The sequence below is a fragment of the Bemisia tabaci genome, chromosome 8 (genome assembly GCF_918797505.1).
Source record: "Bemisia tabaci chromosome 8, PGI_BMITA_v3".
In the NCBI taxonomy this organism is placed as follows: Eukaryota; Metazoa; Arthropoda; class Insecta; order Hemiptera; family Aleyrodidae; genus Bemisia; species Bemisia tabaci.
Window position 1 is genome coordinate 8,042,647 of NC_092800.1, and position 7,093 is coordinate 8,049,739.

A 7,093-nucleotide genomic window follows, 5' to 3' on the forward strand; every position below is an offset into this window, starting at 1 on the left:
ACTGACGATCCACATCGTGATGAAGGAGGTATTTTATTTTAAAGGCAAAGGATGTGATAGTTGAGCCGCGAGAGCTGAAAAGAAGATTTCGTAAAATAACACTTTAAATCATTAGATTTCTCTGTAATTATTATCATGAGCAAATATGAGGGGCTTACGTTTACCAGTGTAAAGAGCTGGGACGAGGAGGAGATGTAATATAATTTCGATTCCAGATAGAAACAAGGTATACCCACAGCCTCAGTAACAGAGCCAATTTTTATATCTCTAGAAATCAGATATGACAAACTAGATGTGTAAAGCTATCAATTACTTGAATGACACTGTCTTACATAAAAATGTTCATTTTTGAAACCATTTCATAAAAATCATGTGCAAAGCTGAAATAAAAACAAAGTCCTGTGCCTTCACATATTCAGAAAATGTTAAAACTTGGACCGAAAATTTACGATTAGAACAAAATTGAAATCGGTTGAAAAATTTAATGCAAGTCATACAATTTAAAAATTTCATGAAATCAAATATCTGTGCAAATTTTCAGTTTTTGTGGGATCATTGAAATTCAAAATATGCTGGTTCTCTTAGTGCTAATGAAGGATACTTCACTATTCGATTCTTTGGGCCAAAATTTAACTTATTTTACATAGCATGAAATTTTCTCAAAAACCGCCTCCTCTCAGAGCTACTACGTTTCAACTTTTGCCAAATACCTACTATTTTTCTCTCCAATTCTACTCACAACTTTGCTCTTCCTTCAACGATATCAACTTAATCCAGTGTTTTTTTAAAACGTGTCAAAATTATAGGATCTTATAACTATTATTACAAAGGAGAGGGAAGTTCTGGGATTTCCTTTGCTATTTAAAGATACCTCTAATTCCCCTCTCTAGGTATCTAAATTTTCCCTCTCTCGCCACCTTTTTAAATCAAAGTGGATTTGATAATCTAAAAATTAAGCGTATCACTTAAAGGACAATTTTTTTTATTTATCTTAAAATCAAAAAAAAAATCCTTCTAACCAAGAGACACATTTGATATTTCGACGATTTCCAACAAAAACCAATATGATTCGCTGCATCTGAAAAAATAACGTTGAAGGAGAACTGTAAAACACATGAATATTTAAGGAAATACTAAATACGCCAAAAAAATTGTTTGTTAATTATTATACAAACTGAAACAAACTTTAAAACTTACTTGACAGTTAAACGATTCCGAAGAACATTAGTGACGAGAGTACCTGCTTCTATCCAACCCGATGTATAAGCTAAGGTTTTGAAACTGAAGATTTCCTCGTTCTTATCTTGCCGAAAAACTTGGAAATTTCAAGGTTTAAGAGGAGGAAACTCAAAATTAAAACTTTGACACACTTTCATGTGTGACTTCTGCGAGTAGTAAAAAAGCAGAACTGAACATAATTTCAGTCCCATGGCCGGTACTAAGATCATAAGTTCTGGGGAGCTATTTTAGGGAAAAGGCGTTTAGAAGTCACTATTCTCGAGTCTCTAGGAATTTTATGGGAGCCTTTCGTTCAAAAAGCCCTGTAGAAATTGCTAATTTGATAGGCATATAAAGTAGTTTCTCGATATTCCCTTTCCATTCGTGAAAATAAGCACGTGTTTTTGTTTTTTGTTTTTTGTTCGTTTTTTCAAATGGAAGGTTCTTTGTAAGAATGCAGTGATTTATAACATTGCAGTCTCATGACTGAATTCGTTGCGGTGCGCCGAACTAAATCCGTAGATTCATTTTCACATCGAGCAACTATTTTAACTCCCGAGATCAAATTGCACATCAATTTGATTGCATTTTGCAAAAAGGCGTCAAGAGAATTCTAATATTGCTTGGATTGCACAAATTACATTATTTTCAATAATTCACAGAAATCATGCAAAAAATAAAGTTTACAGAGGTAATTTTTGTCCTCTGACTTTATACGTGGTTTATTGACGTGGAAGATAAAACTTTCTTACGTAATTAGTTTACATTTTTGCAACGTAAAAGGAGTCGCACAATCTTAGCGACATTGGGATGCTCTTGGTACCTCTTTGCAAAATGCGATCCAGTTGAAATGAAGGAACTTTCTGGAGAAGTAGGTAAATTCTAGACATTGCAGCCTTCATCAGAGCGCATCATCATTTTTACAAATTTTTTCTCATGTCAAGCAACTATTTTAACTCCTCGGAGATCAAATTGCATACCGATCGAATTGAAGGAGCTTTAAGTGGACAGGACACTATGATCCTGAGCTCAGACTAATTCAGAGCACGACATCGATGCCGCAAGTTCTTCCTCCTACAGAGCAACTATTTTATCTCCCCGGAGATCAAATTGCATACCGTTCAAATTGAAGGAACTTTGGGTGGGCAGGACACAATGATCCTGAGCTCAGACTAATTCTGAGCACGGCATCGATGCCGCACGTTCATTCCCCTTTAGAGCAACTATTTTAACTCTCCGGAGATCAAATTGCATACCTATCAAATTGAAGGAACTGTAATGCTTAAGACAAGATGATCCCAGGCAGCGCAGACTAATTCAGAGCATTGCTTTCTCGCCGCAAGTTCTACATCGAGCAACCTATTGGATTACATTTTGCAATAAGGAACCAGTATATCTGATTCTTCCAAAAAAGCACCTTTCTGCACAGGAAAACCAATGGTATATATGTTGTCTCTAAAATGAGCCAGAAATAGTGGTCCAATTGAGCTCCCGGAGATCATATTGCGCATTGATCAAGAAATAAAAAACTTTTCAATAGGAACAGTGATTCTCGGTAACGATCTGTTGCACACAAGAGGTAAGTACGGTCAACTGAGTAGTCTATCCACGGACAAAATTGCATAAAACTCACGTTCAGCATATTTAAAGTCACGGAGACTTAAGGTTTATCTACAACTTTGAGAAGTAAGACATTTCTTCGTGCAGGGGGCGCCAGAAAGTCTGAAATGTTCCGCTCCCCAGGCGGCAATCGATGACGTTTGGTAAAAAAACATGTTTGCCAAAATTTGGGCCAATTTCAATCATTTTAAATGGTGCCAAAGGTCAATTTTGTGACGAAATTATGATATTTCGGTTTAGACCTCGATTTCGTACAAAAAACTCGATTTTACGCTGAAATCGTGCGTTTACGAGAAATATGTCAAAGAACTCGACTTGTAGAGGATGAAATTTTACACTAGGAGGACGTCTTTGTAACCGATAAAAATCAAATTGAACTAGAAAAACTCAACTCGGTATTTATTTTTTTGGTCCTCAGAATTTCCGAGGTCTTACTAAGTAGAGGTTTAAAAGACTCATTTTTCACGAAAATAAGTCGAAAGAGGGTATAAATGAACTGTAGGCAAGTGTTGAGGATGCAAATGTCATCAGAACTTCCTCAGTTTCAAAAAAAGTTCCAACTATTTTGCACAATCCTCCAAAAAGTGTACGACTCGAGAAGCAGGATCGTGCTATAATAGTAGGGGGAAAGTGCGGTTTGACCGGGAAAAATTGCGTAACAAACTTTCCCTATGTAATCGTCATCAGTAGGTCCCCCTGAACAACTTCCTAAAAGTTAAAAATGGCCTGACCCCGGAATATCCCTCAATAAAGTTAAAATTGAAAATAGCGACCGTAATAAGAGGGTCCGGGAAATCGGTATTTTAAAATGCTCATCCTGTCTCATCATGTGAGGTATCATTTCCTATGTAATTTTGGTCGTAGATTTCATAAATGAATTCCGCAAGGCCCTCCGGCCGAAGGGGGCGCTCCAAATCAAAGATGGCGGCCAAATGTGAAAGGCAGGAGGTTGCATTTTTTTAAATATTCACCGAAGGAACAAGGAAAGTGAAGTGTCTTTATTTTCATGTATTTATGGCCAAGAAACTTAAATTTGATGTTATAAATGTATTTAATAAAGGAAATTAAAGGAAACATACGACTACCGAGAGAAACGTAAGCTCAGAAGAGGCCTTGCGGAATTCATTTATGAAATCTACGACCAAAAATTACATAGGAAATGCTACCTCACATGATGAGACAGAATGAGCATTTTAAAATACCGATTTCCCGGACCCTCTTATTACGGTCCGCTATTTTCAATTTTAACTTTATTGAGGGATATTCCGGGGTCAGGGCCATTTTTAACTTTTAGGAAGTTGTTCAGGGGGACCTACTGATGACGATTACATAGGGAAAGTTTGTTACGCAATTTTTCCCGGTCAAACCGCACTTTCCCCCTACTATTATAGCACGATCCTGCTTCTCGAGTCGTACACTTTTTGGAGGATTGTGCAAAATAGTTGGAACTTTTTTTGAAACTGAGGAAGTTCTGATGACATTTGCATCCTCAACACTTGCCTACAGTTCATTTATACCCTCTTTCGACTTATTTTCGTGAAAAATGAGTCTTTTAAACCTCTACTTAGTAAGACCTCGGAAATTCTGAGGACCAAAAAAATAAATACCGAGTTGAGTTTTTCTAGTTCAATTTGATTTTTATCGGTTACAAAGACGTCCTCCTAGTGTAAAATTTCATCCTCTACAAGTCGAGTTCTTTGACATATTTCTCGTAAACGCACGATTTCAGCGTAAAATCGAGTTTTTTGTACGAAATCGAGGTCTAAACCGAAATATCATAATTTCGTCACAAAATTGACCTTTGGCACCATTTAAAATGATTGAAATTGGCCCAAATTTTGGCAAACATGTTTTTTTACCAAACGTCATCGATTGCCGCCTGGGGAGCGGAACATTTCAGACTTTCATTTTTTTTGCGGCGCACCGCTGTGTTTTGATTTTTTGGTTCAAGCCATTAGAGTCCGTACGGCTCCGTGTGAGTCCTTGAGCTACTATGAAAATTAAAGGAATTTCTCTTGAAATTGAAGAGTCATAAGTTCTACCTTACACTAATAAGGACATGAAAAGTATTTTCTGAAGCTCCGTAACTCGATACCAGAAAAAAGTAAAAAACAAAGTAGAAAAAACCACGTATCTTGGTTTGCGACGTAGCAGACTTCCCATCATACCGCATTTTTTAAATGGAAAATTACTCGACAGCAATAGTTAAAAACCATTGAGATTTTTCTTCTCCGCGCTATATAGGAAAGTTCTGCGAAAACTTCAAGGAATGATGTCGATTTGTTCTCCTTACAAAAGAATAAAATAGGTGCGGAGATTTTCAAATGCCACAAATGAGATACGGACCTACACCGTCGATATTTTATAGACCACGTCTACGATCTTTTAAACATCGTAAAATTTATGTTTAAAAGTCTCAAAAATGTATTGTCTCTGGTTACCGACCTGCCCGAAAAAAGCGCACTTGCGTGTGGAACTTCAAAAACACGCATCATACCATGCAACGTGAACTGTTAAAGTATTAACAGAAAGGACATGTTTCAACTGCCAAACTGAACTATGTGTATTAAACACGGCATTAAGACATGAGCCCTGTGACCTGTAGGAATATATGCATAACAAGACACATGTCATATTGCACAGAGTTCTGTTTGGCAGAAATCAGGCCGATTTACATTTTTAGCGCTCTAGCTGAACTAGGGTGCGCCCTGAAATAGGGCTCTCAGTGATGGTAGCGTGGAGCGCTCATCCTTCCATCAGATAGAGCTTTAGGATCACAGCGAATGTTCAAATTCACCTTTCAACTCAAGAAACTACATTTAACTCAGTTTTGAGGTACGTTTACGTTTGCAAGTTGGTTTTGAAAATACGTCTTTGAATAAATTTTCTAAATATTTTGCGCCCCTCAGAATGTTGCGCCCTAGGCTGAGCCTATGTAGCCTATTGTAAATCCGGTCCTGGCAGAAATGCGTCCAATTTTTCCTCGAGTGCAGCGTGATTTCGTGAATAACTGATCTTACGAGCACTTAAACTATGCTTCCAAAACTGCAATAACGGGAAGAGTAAAGCGACTTGAAGAGCGTTGAGGCTACTTCAATATTCAATTCAATATGATCTTCCATCGCATCAATAAGGCGCAGAGATACAACTATTCAATCTCTTCGGAATGCGCACCGTATCACGCCGCAATTGAAGGCGTTTCCGAAACTCCCAACTTTTCATAGCGGGATACTCGTGTGACGTGTCGCATAAAATTCGAGCATGAGATAAATGGAATAACTGATCTCACGAGCACTTAAACTATGCTTCCAAAACTGCAATAACAGAAGAGTAAAGCGACTAAACCAGCGTTGAGGCTACTTCAATATTCAATTCAATATGATCTTCCATCGCATCAATAAGGCGCAGAGATACAACTATTCAATCTCTTCGGAATGCGCACGGTATCACGCCGCAATTGAAGGCGTTTCCGAAACTCCCAACTTTTCATAGCGGGATACTCGTGTGACGTGTCGCGTAAAATTCGAGATTGAGATAAATGGAATAACTGATCTTACGAGCACTTAAACTATGCTTTCAAAACTGCAATAACGGGAAGAGTAAAGCGACTAGACCAGCGTTGAGGCTACTTCAATATTCAATTCAATATGATCTTCCATCGCATCAGTAAGGCGCAGAGATACAACTATTCAAACTCTTCGGAATGCGTACGGTATCACGCCGCAATTGAAGGCGTTTCCGAAACTCCCAACTTTTCATAGCGGGATACTCGTGTGACGTGTCGCATAAATTCGAGCATGAGATAAATGGAATAACTGATCTTACGAGCACTTAAACTATGCTTTCAAAACTGCAATAACGGGAAGAGTAAAGCGACTAGACCAGCGGTGAGGCTACTTCAATATTCAATTCAACAGATCTTCCATCGCATCAGTAAGGCGCAGAGATACAACTATTCAAACTCTTCGGAATGCGTACGGTATCACGCCGCAATTGAAGGCGTTTCCGAAACTCCCAACTTTTCATAGCGGGATACTCGTTTGACGTGACGCACAAATTCTAGCATGACATAAATGGAATAACTGATCGTACGAGCAATTAAACTAAGCTTTCAAAACTTCAATAACGGAAAAGGTCAACCGACTACACCAGCGTTGAGGCTACTTCAATATTCAATTCAATATGATCTTCCATCGTATCAATAAGGCGCAGAGATACAACTATTCAATCTCTTCGGAATGCGCACGGTATCACG